This window comes from Spinacia oleracea, chromosome 1 (genome assembly GCF_020520425.1).
Source record: "Spinacia oleracea cultivar Varoflay chromosome 1, BTI_SOV_V1, whole genome shotgun sequence".
Classification (NCBI taxonomy): domain Eukaryota; kingdom Viridiplantae; phylum Streptophyta; class Magnoliopsida; order Caryophyllales; family Amaranthaceae; genus Spinacia; species Spinacia oleracea.
In genome coordinates, this window is record NC_079487.1 from 117,640,163 (window position 1) to 117,657,724 (window position 17,562).

At 35.0% G+C, this 17,562-nt stretch overlaps 1 long non-coding RNA gene across 2 annotated transcripts; it reads left to right on the plus strand.

Moving 5' to 3' along the window:
• Positions 1-14,697: 14,697 nt before the first annotated feature.
• LOC110783968 (uncharacterized) lies at positions 14,698-17,346 on the plus strand. 2 transcript variants are annotated; one of them, XR_008926180.1, is made up of 4 exons: positions 14,698-14,799; positions 14,909-15,169; positions 15,825-15,888; positions 16,888-17,346. It is a non-coding gene; the product is annotated as an uncharacterized lncRNA (long non-coding RNA). The 2 variants fall into 2 exon arrangements; XR_002532226.2 differs by lacking the exon at positions 15,825-15,888 and having other exon boundaries at positions 16,888-17,343.
• Positions 17,347-17,562: the final 216 nt, after the last annotated feature.

Here is a 17,562-nt window from a genome sequence, read left to right on the forward strand (position 1 = left end):
GATTGGAAATATTTTCTAATCAAATGGGATTTTCATAAATAATTGTTGATTTTATTACGAAAATGCCATTAAATATGAGCCTAAAGTACAATGACTTGCATTAAAGGATGGCCTCATATCATTCAGAATTGCATTTTCGTAATACACCATTCAATCAACAATCAGCACTATACAATGAACATCTATGAATTAATACACAATCAACATGCAACTATAGATATAATCACTTACAACTAAACATTATTGCATTTTAGTAACACATTAACTAACATAAATTAAAGATACTATTAACAACAAGTTTTATGCTATTCACACCTATTAATATATACTCCATAGACGACTAAAAATTATACCACCTATGAATTTCCCATCAAAATATTTACGAAATTGTCCTTTAATCGAAAAGTTTTCCAAATCATGAGATTAACTCGGAAGAGGCATTTATAACATATTGTTGATTTCTAGGGTTCAAGAAATTTACAGAGGAAAAAAGAAAATCATATACTCTACTAAAACACAGGGCGCTCATTTTGGAGCTGACAAGTGTCCCTGTATCAAAATTTTAATTATTTTTTAAAGAGCTAAATTTTTAATATACTTACATTATTAGATACGTTAGAATATAGTTAGAATATTCAGATGATATTTAAATACGGAGTATAATATACTATAGAATATTAAGATCTTATGGTTCTAAATATAGAATAAGATCTATTATAGAATATTCACATGATAATTCAATATAATCTACTATAGAATATTAAGATTTTATGGTTCCAAATATAGAATATTCATATGATAACTCAATATAATATCCTCCTTCCGTTTCTTTTTGTTTGTTACGTTTAGACTTTTGCACGTTTATCAATGTATAATAAATATTCTTTTTCTTTTTTATTTTAAATGCTTTAGATTCCATCATTAATCATGATTTCATTTTTCCAAAATTTGACATTTATTGTCTCATTGAATATAATGCAAATCAGATTTCTTTTTTTATTTTGAAAAATAAACCCTATTAATATAGTGCAAATCAGCCAACCAAGGGCAATTTTACTTGGGAAATTGTAAAGTAACTTAATGAGTTGAAAAAATTGGACCAGTTAAAATTAAAAGCTGACACAAAAAATAACAGTATAATAAGTTTATAAAAAGAAAGATTCTTGCTTTAGATTCCATCATTAATCCTGATATCATTTTTCCAAAATCTGACATTTATTGTCTCTTTGAATATAGTGCAAATCAGTTTTACTTGGGAAATTATAAAGTAATTTAATGAGTTGAAAAAATTGGATTAAATAAAACTAAAAGCTGTCACAAAAAATGACAGTATAATAAGTTGATGTAATCCCCCGTAAATTTATAAATTTTATTAATATATTTTAACGTATATTATTTATATTTAAATAGAATTTATGAATTTTAGTAATTAATATATAATTAACGTATATTTATTTTATTTTAAGTACGTTCTAAATATTTAACGATTTTGAACTTTATTATATTTATATATTTGATGTATATTTAATTTTATTTAAATATATTCTAAATATTTTAACGATTTGTGCAATCAAAAATAATTTTATAATTTTATATTGAAAATAATTTGAATTAGGAAAACTCGTTGAATTCGGAAAACAATCCTATTCGATTTTGACTCAAACCCTAAAACCCAAATTCTAATTCTAGCCCAATTAGTAAAGCCCACAATAAATAAAACCAAAGAAAATTACCCAAAACTCTTACCCTTACTCTAATTCACGTGAAACAAAGGAAACCAAACCCTCCTTCAAACTCACGTAAGTTTCAACCCTCAAAGAACTCCTCTCTCTCTTAGCCGTCGTACTCGTGGTTGCCCAGCCACCGGACCGCCGCTCGCCGTCGGTAAGCTTGTTGTCCCTCTGCTTCGACCTTCTCCTTCGTTCTCTCCTCCTTCATTGCGGTTTCAATTGCTTTTCTTTCCTTTTTAATCGTTGTTGTTTGCCCAGCCACACAACCACCGCGAGTTTCCTCGCCGCCAGCAACCGCCCCTTTGCCTCAGCCACCATCGCTGCAACCTCGACCACCGCCGCCTTGCACGGTATATTTCGTTCCTCCTCCCTTCTCTTTTCTGTTTCTTTTCTTCCTGATTTGGTTCCTTACCCTCCTCCTCTCGTGGCATTGTGTTCGAACAGCCTTAGTTGCGCCAGCCACACCTTCTCCCGCCGCAAGCCACGCCCTGCCGCCGCCGTACCTAGTCACCACCGGCCAGCACTCCTCCTCTCCTTTTGGTTGTTTCTTAAACCCTAAGTTATTTAAATCTTTTAATTAAGTTTATTAATTTGAATTTATGCTCTTGAATTTATTACGTTCTTGAATTTAAATTATATATTTTTATGATTTAACTAGAATGTTCAGATTTACATATTATGTTTAAATAATGAATTTAATAACGTTTTAATAATTTAAATTGCGTTTCTTGAATTTAAATTATAAGATTTATGGTTTAATTGTGGATTTCAGAATTTTAGGTTTGCATAATTAAATTATTAATTTTCAGATTAGGTAATTGAAATGAAATAATGATTTTAATTATTAAAGTGTGAATTTTTAAGGTTTTTAATGATTTAAATCATAATAGAATGATTATATATTATTAAAGCTATTATTTTTATGATTTTAAGAACGTTGATTATGTTTTGTGGACGTTTGAAATTATTTTATATTGCTGGAAATTTTAAAAGGAATGTTTTATTGGAGTTTAGAACGTTTTGGGATCATTAGTTTAATAGTTATTATGCTTGGAGGTTATGTAGTGAAGTTTCGATATTGGGGATGGTTCAAAATATGTTTATGGTGTATTTAGAGTACTTTAGTATTGTTGTAAATTATTGGATATTGATTGGGGAATTTTATTGGTTGTTTTTAGGCGGAGAATTCTTTGTAGGCGACTTTTGAGTTCGTTAAAGTGGCATATCAGTTTGTTTACACAAGGTACGTACATACCTGTGTGCTTGGAATGTGTGTGATTTGTTGAAACCATGTTGAAATTGTTGATGAACTTGGTTATGTTGAAATTGTTGATGAACTTGGTTATGTTGAAATTGTTGATGAACTTGGTTATGTTGAAATTGTTAATGAACTTGGTTATGTTGAATGTGCATGTTTAATATTGTTGGATGGACATGTTAATCATATATATTTCGTTACGAGAATTATAACATGTTAGTAGATGATTGATGCGAACATGTTTGATTCGGAACACTAGATTATTTTATATATATTGATTCAGATCGATTGTTCATTGTTCCCTTTTAGTTTTTTCACTACTTTATGAGGGCCGTGGACCTTGTTTAGTAAGTTGAAACCTTATACCCATATAGAGGGGTTGATCAGTATTAAAGGAAAGGTTGGATTAATTGGGATAAGTCTTGATTGACATCTCTGTGATCACGTACTTAATTCTAAGATAAAAACAGTGGAGAATAATTGTTGATTGTATGACTTATGTGATTGTTGAGTCATAACACAGTATAATTTGTAAATCATGTAAAGTGAAACTGTAACACCCTAATAATTCCTTGCTTTTATAAACACATTTTCCAACTTAAAATAAAGGAATTACTAAAGTATTACCGCCACCGTGATTACGGTTAAGGCTATTACCAGAATTACGCAGCGGAAATTAATGCCAACTAACTTTTAAAAACATGATTAATGAAATATCGAGGCCTCCTACAATTTGGAACCATAATGGCCCAAAACCCAATGTATAAATAGTTCAAACATTTAAAACATAATTAAAGTATTATTAAGTAGTTCGAAATACGAAAACATGCAACTCTCTCGATCATCCCAAGCCACATGATTCCGATCTACCAACCTGCTATATTATTCTACTCCCCATCAATGCAAGTGCAAATGATAGATCACCATAGGGTCATTAAGGGAAAGGCCATGACCAAAACACACAAAGCACGTAGTCAGCAAAAGCTGAGTACTTACAAGAATAGAGTGAAATGAAACTAAAGACATGCATCACTCACTAAGTACTAATCAACATGCAAAAGCCATTTAATAATAACAAGTAAATCATGAATACAAGACTCGACGCTTGACTCGACTCTTGACTCACAATTTAATTAGAATAAGCTTCGAACGGGCCAAAAGAAAGTTCCATAAAAGAAAAAGGTGATGCGAGCCAACCATACACCAAATAATAAATAATAAATTCGGGCCATACCGAGTGTCGGGCCATACCGACGGAATTCCTGCGCATAATATAAATGAAACAACGTCTTGTATCATTAGTAGGAGTACGAGCTTTCTGGTAAGACTCCCCCCATTGTTCATACTCAAGGTATATACGTTCCAAGAGTTTTGAAGCTTGTTCTGGTTGCACTTTACGTTTATTAGTATTTTATTAAAGGCGAACTCAAGACTCACCAACATACACACATACAATTAATAAACAACAACCAAAACAATCTTATTTTAATGCTTTAGGACTTGTGATCAACAAAGCAAGACACTTGTGGAATTACTACCATGTTCCTCCTCACCAAAGTGAGACTCCACATCATGCACATTAATATGAGGGTTGTTCCCTTGCACGACAAATCCTAATTCATTTCATACATAATATTCCCAACTGAACCCTACATGTGCGGTGGCTTACGTAAGCTAACCCTTCACATGTGCACTAGTGGAAAAAGGCTTATTTGCATCCCCGCATTTGCCACGCCATTCTGAACATGTGACGCAAATGACAAATTTTAGCATAAAATTTAGTCATTTGCGTCGCAGCTTTGTTAAACTGCGACGCAAATGACTCTAGGATGCCCCCCATAGTCATTTGCGTCGCAGATTAACAAAGCTGCGACGCAATTAACTCAATCAAGTGCGTCGCAGATTTACTAATCTGCAACGCAAATGACTCTGGGGGGCATCCTAGAGTCATTTGCGTCGCAGTTTAACAAAGCTGCGACGCAAATGTGTTTTGATTTTTTTTTTCGAATTCGCGCTCAACTTAATTGCTTAGGAACATTCTGACTTAGGTTAATATTGCTCGACACTGCTTCCCTCCCAAACGAAACCAACACCTGCTCCCTGCACTGCCGTCGTCGGTGCTTCACTGCCGTCGTCGGTGCTTCACTGCCGTCGTCGTTGCTTCACGGCCAAGGAAGTCCTCCTGCTCCCTCTTCTCTGTCGCTGTCACAAACTGCCGCCGCGGCTGCTGTTTCCGTCGCCCCCTGCACAGTGTTGCCGCGGCACAGCCGCCCCTACACACTTCCCATACTACCACCGCCCCCTGCACCACCGCCCCCTGCACGTCCCGTTGCTCTCACATCTCTCCTCTCTTCAATAATTAATTAGGTATGATTTACATTTAAGATTGAATTTTAATTGAATTTTAATTGAATTTTAATTGTGCATTTTAATTATAATTCTGGATATTTTGATTGGAATTTTAATTGTACATTTTAGTTGAATTTTAAGATTGAATATATTATGATTGTGGATATTATTTAATTGAATTTTAATTGTGCACATTTAAGATTTAGGTTTTGTTGAATTTTAATTGTAGTTTTTGATGAATTGTAATAGGTTATTATAATAGTTGGTTTTGTTGGATTTATTTGTTTATTACATTTAGGTTTTATTGAATTAAGGTTATGAAATGAAATTCGGGTTTGTGAATTTGTGATGTGAAATGAATTGTACTATGGGAACTTGTTATTAGTTATGGTAGGTTTTGTTGGAAGCCATGGATTTATAATGATATGAATAGCCTAGTTTATATTCTAACCTTTGACAAAATTTGGTCATATTGTTTTATCTTTAGTGGTTGAAAATGGATCGGAGTTGGATGTATGGTAGTAAACGATTTTCTACAAGGTTCTTACAAGGGATTCAAGAGTTCATTAAGGTTGCCTTGAAACATCAATCAGAACATGAATCAAGTTTAATTCTGTGTCCTTGTTGTGATTGCAATAATTCAAGGGGGTATCGGGATATTGATGATATTGTTGATCACATAGTTCGTCGCGGTTTTAAGGGTAACTACACGACGTGGACATGGCATGGTGAGAGCATAGATCATGGGGCAAGTTCTAGTATGCCGAGCTCGAGTCAGCATAATCATTGTGATAATGGTGATGATAATGAAATTGAGGATGATATTGGTGTTGAAAGTGAGGAAGAAGAGGAGAAAGATAGGATAGATGATATGATGCATGATGTGGAAGACCATCATTTCGTTGAGCGTCCCCATATGTATGATAGTATAATCAAAGCTTCCGCAACACCATTATATCTTGGTTCTACACAAACTGTACTTGGTGCCGTCATCGAATATTTCAACTTAAAGGTGGAAAACGGTTGGACCAACAAGAGTTTTTCACAGTTTTTGGAGGCCACGTCTGGTAATCTTCCTGAAGGAAACAAACTTCCAAGGTCTAACTATGAGGCCCAGAAGCTTATGTGTCCTTTGGGTATGGATTATGAGAAGATACACGCGTGTCCAAATGATTGCGTGTTGTATCGAAAGCAGTATGCAAATCTGCATGAGTGTCCAAGATGCGGATTGTCCCGTTACAAGATCGTGGAGAATGATGCAACATCAACTAAGAAGAAACCTTCTCCGGCTAAGGTGCTTTGGTATCTTCCAATTATACCAAGATTTAAGCGCCTTTTCTCAGAAGAGAAAACTGCAAAACTCTTGAGGTGGCATGCCGAAGGGAGGAAGAAAGATGGGTTAATGAGGCATCCTGCTGATTCTCCACAATGGAGGAACATTGATCGAAAGTACAAGGTCTTTAGGGAAGAAGTTCGGAATCTCAGGCTTGGTCTTTGCACGGATGGAATGAACCCATTTGGGACACTTAGTACCCAATATAGCACTTGGCCGGTTCTTCTCACCATATACAATTTGCCTCCTTGGTTATGCATGAAGCGTAGATACATCATGTTGTCGCTCTTAATCTCTGGGCCTAAACAACCCGGAAATGACATATATGTGTATCTAGAGCCACTCATTGAAGATTTGAAATTGTTGTGGGATGAAGGGGTGTTGATGTTTGATGCATACACCAAAACCAATTTCACTTTACGTGCCATGATTTTTTGTACGATAAATGATTTCCCGGCTTATGGAAATTTGTCAGGGTATTCTGTAAAGGGAAAGAAGGCATGTCCAGTTTGTCATGATGATTTGGTCTCGAGGCGCCTAAAATTTTGTGGGAAAGATGTGTACATGGATTACCGGATGTATCTTCCTGAAGATCACCCATTTCGAAAAGAGAAGGAAGCTTTTAATGGAGAATTGGAGATGAGAGAAGCTCCTGCCCCCTTATGTGCGTGTGAGGTTTATGAACGGGTTAAAGACATTGAGACAGAGTTTGGTAAGCCTTATAAAGGTCAGCCAAGTGGTGGTTACAAGAAGAGGTCTATCTTTTGGGATCTCCCATATTGGAGAGATTTGGAAGTTAGGCATTGTTTGGATGTAATGCATATTGAGAAAAATGTTTGTGATGCCATTGTTGGGACATTGTTGAATATGCAAGGGAAAACGAAGGATGGGCCTAAAGTTAGACAAGATATGGCTGCTATGGGTCGCTCCGAGTTGGCACCTCAAGAAAGGGGAAAACGCTGGTACCTTCCCCCAACTTGTTTCACCTTGTCTAAAAAGGAGAAAGTTAGCTTTTGTGAGTCTTTGCATGGCTTAAAGGTCCCTGCCGGTTACTCTTCAAATTTTCGTAGACTTGTGTCCATGTCTGACTTGAAATTAGTTGGAATGAAATCTCATGATTGTCACGTGTTGATGCAACAATTGCTGCCGGTTGCAATTCGAGGGATATTACCGCCACAAGTGAGGTATACCATTACAAGATTGTGTTTCTTTTTCAACACAATTTGTAGCAAGGTGATCAATCCAACAATACTGGATGATTTGCAGGCTGATGTACTTGAGACCATGTGTCGGTTTGAAAAGTATTTTCCGCCATCATTCTTTGACATGATGCCTCATTTGATTATTCATCTTGTTCGTGAAATTAAGCTTTGTGGGCCAGTTTGTATGAGGTACATGTATCCCTTTGAACGGGAAATGGGTACCTTGAAAGATAGAGTGATGAATCCGTCCAAACCTGAAGCTAGTATTGTCCAACGAACCGTCGCGGAGGAAGTTGCTGCATGGGTTTCTCAATATATGGCACGTTTGAAAGAAGTCGGAGTACCAAAGTCTAGACATGATGGGAGACTTGGGGGTCAAGGTACAATTGGCAAGAAAAGGATATCAATCAGTTCTGAAATGATGTGTAAGGTTGAGCTGTTTGTGGTGCAAAGTCTTAGTGAAGTCCATCCATACGTGGCTGAGCACATGAACTTTCTTAGAGAGCAATATCCTTCAAAAAATGGTCCTCAACTGATAAAAGAGCATAATCGTTCATTCCTCACATGGTTCAAGCGTCGAGTGATGGAGCAATTTTCCGACACGCCTAATGAGGTATCTGACATGGTGAGATGGTTGGCATATGGTCCTAAATGTCAAGTCATATCTTATGAGGGGTACGACATCAATGGCTATTCTTTTTACACGAAGCGACAAGATGACAAAACGACGATGCAAAATAGTGGTGTTACGGCAATATGTTTGTCTTCAGAGTATGCTAGTGTAAAAGATAGAACACTTGTAGATAAGACGAACTCTTACTATGGAGTCATTGAAGAAATATTAGAGTTGGAATATAAGTATTTTAAGATTCCTCTATTCCGGTGCAAGTGGGTTGATTTTAGTCGCGGTGTCAAAAAGGATGAACATGGGTACCTGACACTTGTAAACTTTAGTCGAGTTGGGCATCTTGCAGATCCTTTCATATTAGCATCACAGGCAAAACAAATCTTTTACATGGTTGACCCTGCCGATCGTAGTTGGTCAGTTGTTCTGGAAGGCAAAAGAAGAATACTTGGCGTTGAGGATGTAGATGATGAAGAAGAGTATGATGAGCAGTTTAATGAGATTCCACCTTCCTCCTGGCATATCCCTCAAATGATTGACGATGTTGACATGAGTTATACACGCCGAGATCATGATGAAGGATTTTATGTTGAAAAAGAGAAATAGTGAGATAGGTACTATTTTGGCAACTATTTTTTCACCAAGTTAATTTGTAGATTAGTTAAAAGTTGGGTTCGAAAACGTCATTTTTGCCTAAATATGTACTATAACGACCCAATTACCCTTAAATGTGGAATAATAGATTAGTACGAGGCTTAGAAAGTTATAACTATGCATATGAGACATGTAATGAGTTTGAAAACATTCCTTAGGTTGTTTGGTTAAAAGTTGGGTTCGAAAACGTCATTTTTGCCTAAATATGTACTATAACGACCCAATTACCCTTAAATGTGGAATAATAGATTAGTACGAGGCTTAGAAAGTTATAACTATGCATATGAGACATGTAATAAGTTTGAAAACATTCCTTAGGTTGTTTGGTTAAAAGTTGGGTTCGAAAACGTCATTTTTGCCTAAATATGTACTATAACGACCCAATTACCCTTAACTGTGGAATAATAGATTAGTACGAGGCTTAGAAAGTTATAACTATGCATATGAGACATGTAATAAGTTTGAAAACATTCCTTAGGTTGTTTGGTTAAAAGTTGGGTTCGAAAACGTCATTTTTGCCTAAATATGTACTATAACGACCCAATTACCCTTAAATGTGGAATAATAGATTAGTGCGAGGCTTAGAAAGTTATAACTATGCATATGAGACATGTAATAAGTTTGAAAACATTCCTTAGGTTGTTTGGTTAAAAGTTGGGTTCGAAAACGTCATTTTTGCCTAAATATGTACTATAACGACCCAATTACCCTTAAATGTGGAATAATAGATTAGTGCGAGGCTTAGAAAGTTATAACTATGCATATGAGACATGTAATAAGTTTGAAAACATTCCTTAGGTTGTTTGGTTAAAAGTTGGGTTCGAAAACGTCATTTTTGCCTAAATATGTACTATAACGACCCAATTACCCTTAAATGTGGAATAATAGATTAGTACGAGGCTTAGAAAGTTATAACTATGCATATGAGACATGTAATAAGTTTGAAAACATTCCTTAGGTTGTTTGGTTAAAAGTTGGGTTCGAAAACGTCATTTTTGCCTAAATATGTACTATAACGACCCAATTACCCTTAAATGTGGAATAATAGATTAGTACGAGGCTTAGAAAGTTATAACTATGCATATTAGACATGTAATAAGTTTGAAAACATTCCTTAGGTTGTTTGGTTAAAAGTTGGGTTCGAAAATGTCATTTTTGCCTAAATATGTACTATAACGACCCAATTACCCTTAAATGTGGAATAATAGATTAGTACGAGGCTTAGAAAGTTATAACTATGCATATGAGACATGTAATAAGTTTGAAAACATTCCTTAGGTTGTTTGGTTAAAAGTTGGGTTCGAAAACGTCATTTTTGCCTAAATATGTACTATAACGACCCAATTATCCTTAAATGTGGAATAATAGATTAGTACGAGGCTTAGAAAGTTATAACTATGCATATGAGACATGTAATAAGTTTGAAAACATTCCTTAGGTTGTTTGGTTAAAAGTTGGGTTCGAAAACGTCATTTTTGCCTAAATATGTACTATAACGACCCAATTACCCTTAAATGTGGAATAATAGATTAGTACGAGGCTTAGAAAGTTATAACTATGCATATGAGACATGTAATAAGTTTGAAAACATTCCTTAGGTTGTTTGGTTAAAAGTTGGGTTCGAAAACGTCATTTTTGCCTAAATATGTACTATAACGACCCAATTACCCTTAAATGTGGAATAATAGATTAGTACGAGGCTTAGAAAGTTATAACTATGCATATTAGACATGTAATAAGTTTGAAAACATTCCTTAGATTGTTTGGTTAAAAGTTGGGTTCGAAAATGTCATTTTTGCCTAAATATGTACTATAACGACCCAATTACCCTTAAATGTGGAATAATAGATTAGTACGAGGCTTAGAAAGTTATAACTATGCATATGAGACATGTAATAAGTTTGAAAACATTCCTTAGGTTCTTTGGTTCAAAGTTGGGTTCGAAAACGTCATTTTTGCCTAAATATGATCTGAGCTGAGCTGTGCAGATCAGTGCACAGAACTGGTCAGTTCTGATCAGTTCTGTGCACTGATCTGCACAGTTCTGATCTGAGCTGTGCAGATCAGTGCACAGAACTGGTCAGCTCTGATCAGTTCTGATCAGTTCTGTGCACTGATCAGCACAGTTCTGATCTGAGCTTTGCAACATTTTGGAACAGATCGAAACCCATAAAAGACACCATCAATCATGCATGCTGTCATTATTTCGATTCTAACCCATAAAATGACGTTTTCCTAGGTCATTTTTAGGCAAAAATGACGTTTTCGAGCATATGAGACGTGTAATAAGTTTGAAAACATTCCTTAGGTTCTTTGGTTCAAAGTTGGGTTCGAAAACATCATTTTTGCCTAAAAATGACCTAGAACGACCCAATTAGCCTTAAATGTGAAATAATAGATTGTAAAGGGCCTTAGAAAGTTATAATTATGCATATGAGACGTGTAATAAGTTTGAAAACATTCCTTAGGTTCTTTGGTTCAAAGTTGGGTTCGAAAACATCATTTTTGCCTAAAAATGACCTAGGACGACCCAATTAGCCTTAAATGTGAAATAATAGATTGTAAAGAGACTTAGAAAGTTATAACTATGCATATGAGACGTGTAATAAGTTTGAAAACATTCCTTAGGTTCTTTGGTTCAAAGTTGGGTTCGAAAACATCATTTTTGCCTAAAAATGACCTAGAACGACCCAATTAGCCTTAAATGTGACTACTACGTATATAATTGCATTTACATGTGTAAACAAAGTATATAATTGCACTTACATGTAAAATATTCTTTGCATTTACATGTGTAAACAAAGTATATATAATTGCATATTTTATCGAATGTGTAGTGCTTTTCGGAGTTACAAGAGACTAGGTGGACAATCTAAGGGAACTAAATTAACATGGATTCCAGCACAGGTATATATATATAATTAGTTTATTATTTACCTAAGAAATAAGTTTTTCAAAATTATAACATACAATGTGATAGAAATTTTACTTGTGTTATTTATTTTAATGCATTTAGTGTGCTCAACAACCGGGATCACTAGATTGTGGCTACTACGTCATGCGTTTTATGTACGACATAATAATGAATCATGGTAATAGTCAAGATCTTACTAAGGTATGTTCTCATAAACTACGTACTTTATATAATAAATTGAAGTACACAAAACTATTATATTGATCAATCGTTGATAAATTGAATTATTTACACTTTTTTAGGATTTTTCAAGAACATTGCCTTATTCACCGGAGGAGATTAATGAGGTGAAAGATTTTTGGGCAGATTACTTCATGAACAATGTCGAATTTTTAGCTTAATTTGTAATATGAACTTGATCTCTAGCTAGCTACGTACCTTTGTTGTAATAATTTTATGTTTGTTGTAACATGTTGGTTGATCGATCTATGACGAATTTAATTGCCTTTTATTGGGAACGTTAATTACGTTGTAAACTTTAGTGGCAGGTATTAATTATAAATGTATTCCCGGTATTGGGAATGAAGCGTCTAATTTCAAAGACGATCATGTCGGAATTTCCAACTAAAATATTAAAAAACGAATATTTTTTTTTAAAAAAATAAGTCATTTGCAACGCACGTTAGCTCAATGTGCGAGGCAAATGACTTAATTTTTTGGCGCTAAAATTGTCATTTGCGTCGCACATTAAGCTATTGTGCGTGGCAAATGAATTTTTTTTGCGCCTAAAAGTCATTTGCGTCGCACATTTAGCTAATGTGCGACGCAAATAACTTTTCAGGCATGGTGCTGAAAAGTCATTTGCAACGCACATTTAGCTAATGTGCGACGCAAATAAGGTTCATTTGCGTCGCACAAATGTGCGACGCAAATGACTTTTAGTCATTTGCGTCGAGAGCTTTTGCCACGCACGATATGCGACGCAAATGTGCTTAAAAGTGCGATGCAAATGACCCTTTTTCCACTAGTGGTGGTAAGATAAATAGTACAACGAGGTACGAATAATTGGCTCAAAGTATGCTAGACATCCCGTACAATAGCATACAAATAAATAATCCATCCCTTGCATGCGAAACAACCCATACATGCATAAATATTGAACAACATGATTGACAATGAAATCCATGCTCATAACAAATTCAACATGCTTGTTCAACAATTAATCCAATAAATCCAACATCATAAATCACATGCTCGTTCACCAAAATAAACATGATTTCACATAATATAATTCACATCAACAACAATCATGTAATTCACTTGACAATTGGTGTGGTCGCCCTAGACTCGTACGTACCTTGAATACCTAAGCGTAGGGGCCACTTTGCAATAAGGAGCACTCAACTAGAAATCACCTCCTATCATCAAAATAATGAAATTTAAATTATTTCCAGGTTCATTAAATTTCCAGCAACTTTATAAAATTTAAAACCTCATTTAAACTTTAGAATTCAATCGTTTTTCAATAATATAATCGTCTCAATTTGCAAAATCAATCCCCAGTATAAAAACATACTTTTTCCGCCTTTAAAATCAATAAAAATCGACACTTTAAGCCTTTATTCAAATCTGAAAATATAATTGATTATCATAATTAAAATCATCACCTAATTATTCTACTCAATTGACTCATTAGGTCTAGATTAAAACCCTAACTTGAAAATCCCAATAAAACTAGTTTAGCATCATAAAAATCAATGCTTTATTCAATAAGAAAATCTGAAAATTCGTCCTTTAACAATTAAAACAGCCTAATGAATCACAACATGTAAATCCTCAAACCACGGTATTCATAACCGGTTCCCAGCATTTTAATTACTCAAAACAATATTAATATAATAATTTAAAGTACGGAATTTACATAAAGTAATTTAAAAGAATTAGGGTTATACCAATCCGGCCTATAGCACGGAACAACCACGAATTAAAGTGATTTGGCGAAAGAGTGAACAAGAACGAACAAGACACGAACAACACCGCACACACACACGCACGACTTTTTATAACAATTATATGCTCATTTTTAGCAACTTATACATGTTGGTGCAAAGTAAATAGATTCTCCGCATAAGAAAAAGGTGTTCATGAATAACACAAGCAACTTTAAGTTGGCAAATAGTGCACATGAGGGGGAACAAGTACTTCTCCAGTAAGAATAAGTTGAAAACTTTTGAAAAATGTGTGAAATTTCGTGTCAAGTTTCGGGACGAAACTTCTTTTAAGAGGGGTAGATTGTAATCCCCCATAATTTTATACATTTTATTAATATATTTTAACGTATAGTTAATTATATTTTAATAGAATTTATTTTAGAAATAAATATATAATTTAAGTATATTTATTTTATTACATTTTGAATATTTTTAACGATTTACGAAATCAAAAGTAATTTTAGAATTTTACGTTGAAAATAAATCGAATTACGAAAATCGAATAAATTTAGAAAACGACACTAATTGAATTTGGATTGAAATCCTAAAACTAAATCCTAATTCTAGCCCAAGTGGCAAAGCCCAAATAATAAGACCCAAACACTTTACTCCTTTTCTCTCCTTCAATTTTACGTAAAACAAAAGAAGCCTAGCCCTTCCCTATTCACGTGAACAGGAACCAGGCTTTCTCCCTCACCTTGATGTCCCCGCCGTCAACCACCAGCCACCGACAACCACCACCGGTAACTCCTCCATCTTCCTCCTCTCCTCCATTCTTTCTTTCTCTCTCTCTTTCCTCTTGCTCTCCTTAATCAATGGTTCTGATTTGCTTGCCTATGCTTCTCTCGACAGCCACCACAGTACCACCACCAGCCGCAGCAACCACCTCACTACAGCCCTTGTCGGGCAGCGCCGCCCAGTCGCGGCCAACCCCCTTCTTTCTGCTCCAACACACGCAACCAATCTTCCCTCCTCTTCTTGTTTCTCGCACACGCTATCCTCCGTGATGCACCTCTTTCGCGCCACCAGCCACGTTGAACCACCGGCGCACCGCCTCTTTCCCTGCTGCCGCCATCCCTGACTGCAGGCCACCAACCCTTCTCTATTTCGTTGGTTAATTCTTAAACCCTAAGCTAATTAAATGTTTTAATTATGTTGATAAATTCTAATTATGTTCTTGAATTAAATTTATAATCTTTATGGTTTGAATATGGTTTTCAGATTTGGTGTTGATATTGTAAACGAATTATTTTCAGTTTTGGTTGATTAAAATATAAGTTAGGGCTTAATCATGATTTATTAATTTGGATTATGTTTTCTTGAATTTAAGTTATGGGTTTTGTGATTTAAATTATAAATTTCAGATTATGCAAATTATATAATAAAGTTATTAATTTTCAGATTATCAAATTACTTTGAAATATTAATTTTGATTGTTTAAAGTATGAAATTCAAGGTTTTTATGATAATTAATCATGGTAGGTTGAGTATGGATTATTGAATTTGTTGTTTTGAGGTACTAGGAACGTAGATTGACCTTGGTGAAGCTTTTAAATGAATATATATTGCTGAAAATTTAAAGTACGATGTTTGCAAAATGTTTTCAACGAATTTCAATCACTAGTTCAATAATTATGATGCTAGGAAATCAAAGGTTTAAGTTTTGATATTGGGGAATGTTCTAAATATGTTTAGGATGCATTTAGAATGCTTTATTATGGTTGCCGATGATTAGAAATTGATTGGGATTATTTGTTGGTTGTTTTAGGAAGAGAATTCTCTTTAGGCGACTTTTGAATTATTAAAGTGGTCTCGCATTTTGTTTACACAAGGTACGTGCATACCTGTGTGCTTGGAATGCGTGCTATTTGTTGAAACCATATTGAGATTGTTGATGAACTTGGTTATATTGAGATTGTTGATGAACTTGGTCAGGTTGAAATTGCATGTTTAATACTGTTGGATGGACATATTGAACCTATATTGCATTATGAGAATTATAACATGTTTAGTATGGATGATTGATACAAACATGTTTGTTGGGAACACTAGATTATTCTATATATGTTGGTTTGAATCGATTGATCGTCGTTCCCTTTTTAGCTTTTCACTACTTTGTGAGGGCCGTGGACCTTGTTTAGTAAGTTGAAACCTTAAACCCATATACAAGGGTTGTTCAGTATTAAAGGAAAGGTTGGATTTAATTGGAATGAGTCTTGTTTGATACCTTTGTGATCACTTACTTAATTCCAAGATAAAAACAGTTGTGAATAAATGTTGATTGTATGACTTATGTGATTGTTGAGTCATAACAAAGTATTAATCTGTAAATCATGTAAAGTGAAACTGAGTAGCAATAGCTTTAGACTGTGCACGTCTAAAGTAACGGACAATCAGGAGTTGGGGTCATGGGTCGCCTATGGCTTTTTCTGGGGCCGGATTGATCATCGGTTCTATTTTATTCAAAAGTCCCTCGATATCGCAGGTCATTGGGGTTTACGGAGTCGCGCCCGTACCTCGTCTTCCTTAGTGAAGAAGAAGAAGTTTCTAGTAGACAGCTCAGTTCATTGACTATTTCAATTAAAATAACTTTTATTGTTATAAAAGTCTAGTCTAGCCTAGTCTAGTGTGGTCGTTAAATTAACATGTTTGGTCTGCCCTTATTTATGTTCGTTAGTATCATGTTAGGATTGTTCGCTTAATAGTATCATGTTAGGATTATTATTGTTTTAGTATGTAGTACTCAGCTTTGCTGATTACGTGCTTTTTTTGTGTGTGTTGATCATGGCTATGCCTTATTGATCCTGTGATGACCCATCTTTGGTGAGCAGTCTCTAAGGATCAATAAGCATTGCCCATCTACAGGTTTGAAGATGATGCATCATTGGGATCGGGATTAGAGAGCTTGTATTTAGTTTTGTTTTGCTAAGTGACTTGGTTTGTTAATTTGGATTTTAAACTTGTCGTACTATTTATATTTCCCTCTTTTCGTTGGTTGGTTTTTGGGATTAAACTTGTAATTGATTATTTATACACCTAAAGTTAGTTTTATGTTTTCCGCTGCAAAATTCTGAATAAGCCGTTACGTTTTCACACGGGCGATAATGCCTTGATAATTCTCTACGTTTTATATTAAAAGGTTATTTTAGAAAAGAGAGAATTGTCGGGGTGTTACAACTGGGTTGCGTGCGTGCGGGCGTGCGGACGAGAGAGAGGAGAGGGAGATGGAGTGATGGGCAAGCAAAGCAAAAGAGAGGGTTTATGAGATTTTAGGGGTTCAATTAATGATGAGGAGTCCTATTTATAGGCTCCTTATTTTTAATGGGCTAGGCTTAGGGAATTAGGTTTGGGCTTAGCCATTAATGATTGGGCTAGCCAAGAGTTTGGAATTAAATTCTTTTGATTGGGCTCGTTTAATAAAACGAATTGGACTTTTATTTAAAACCTGAAGCCTTTAAAAATCATTTGCAACCCATTTAATTTTTCGACTCAAGAATTAAATTCGC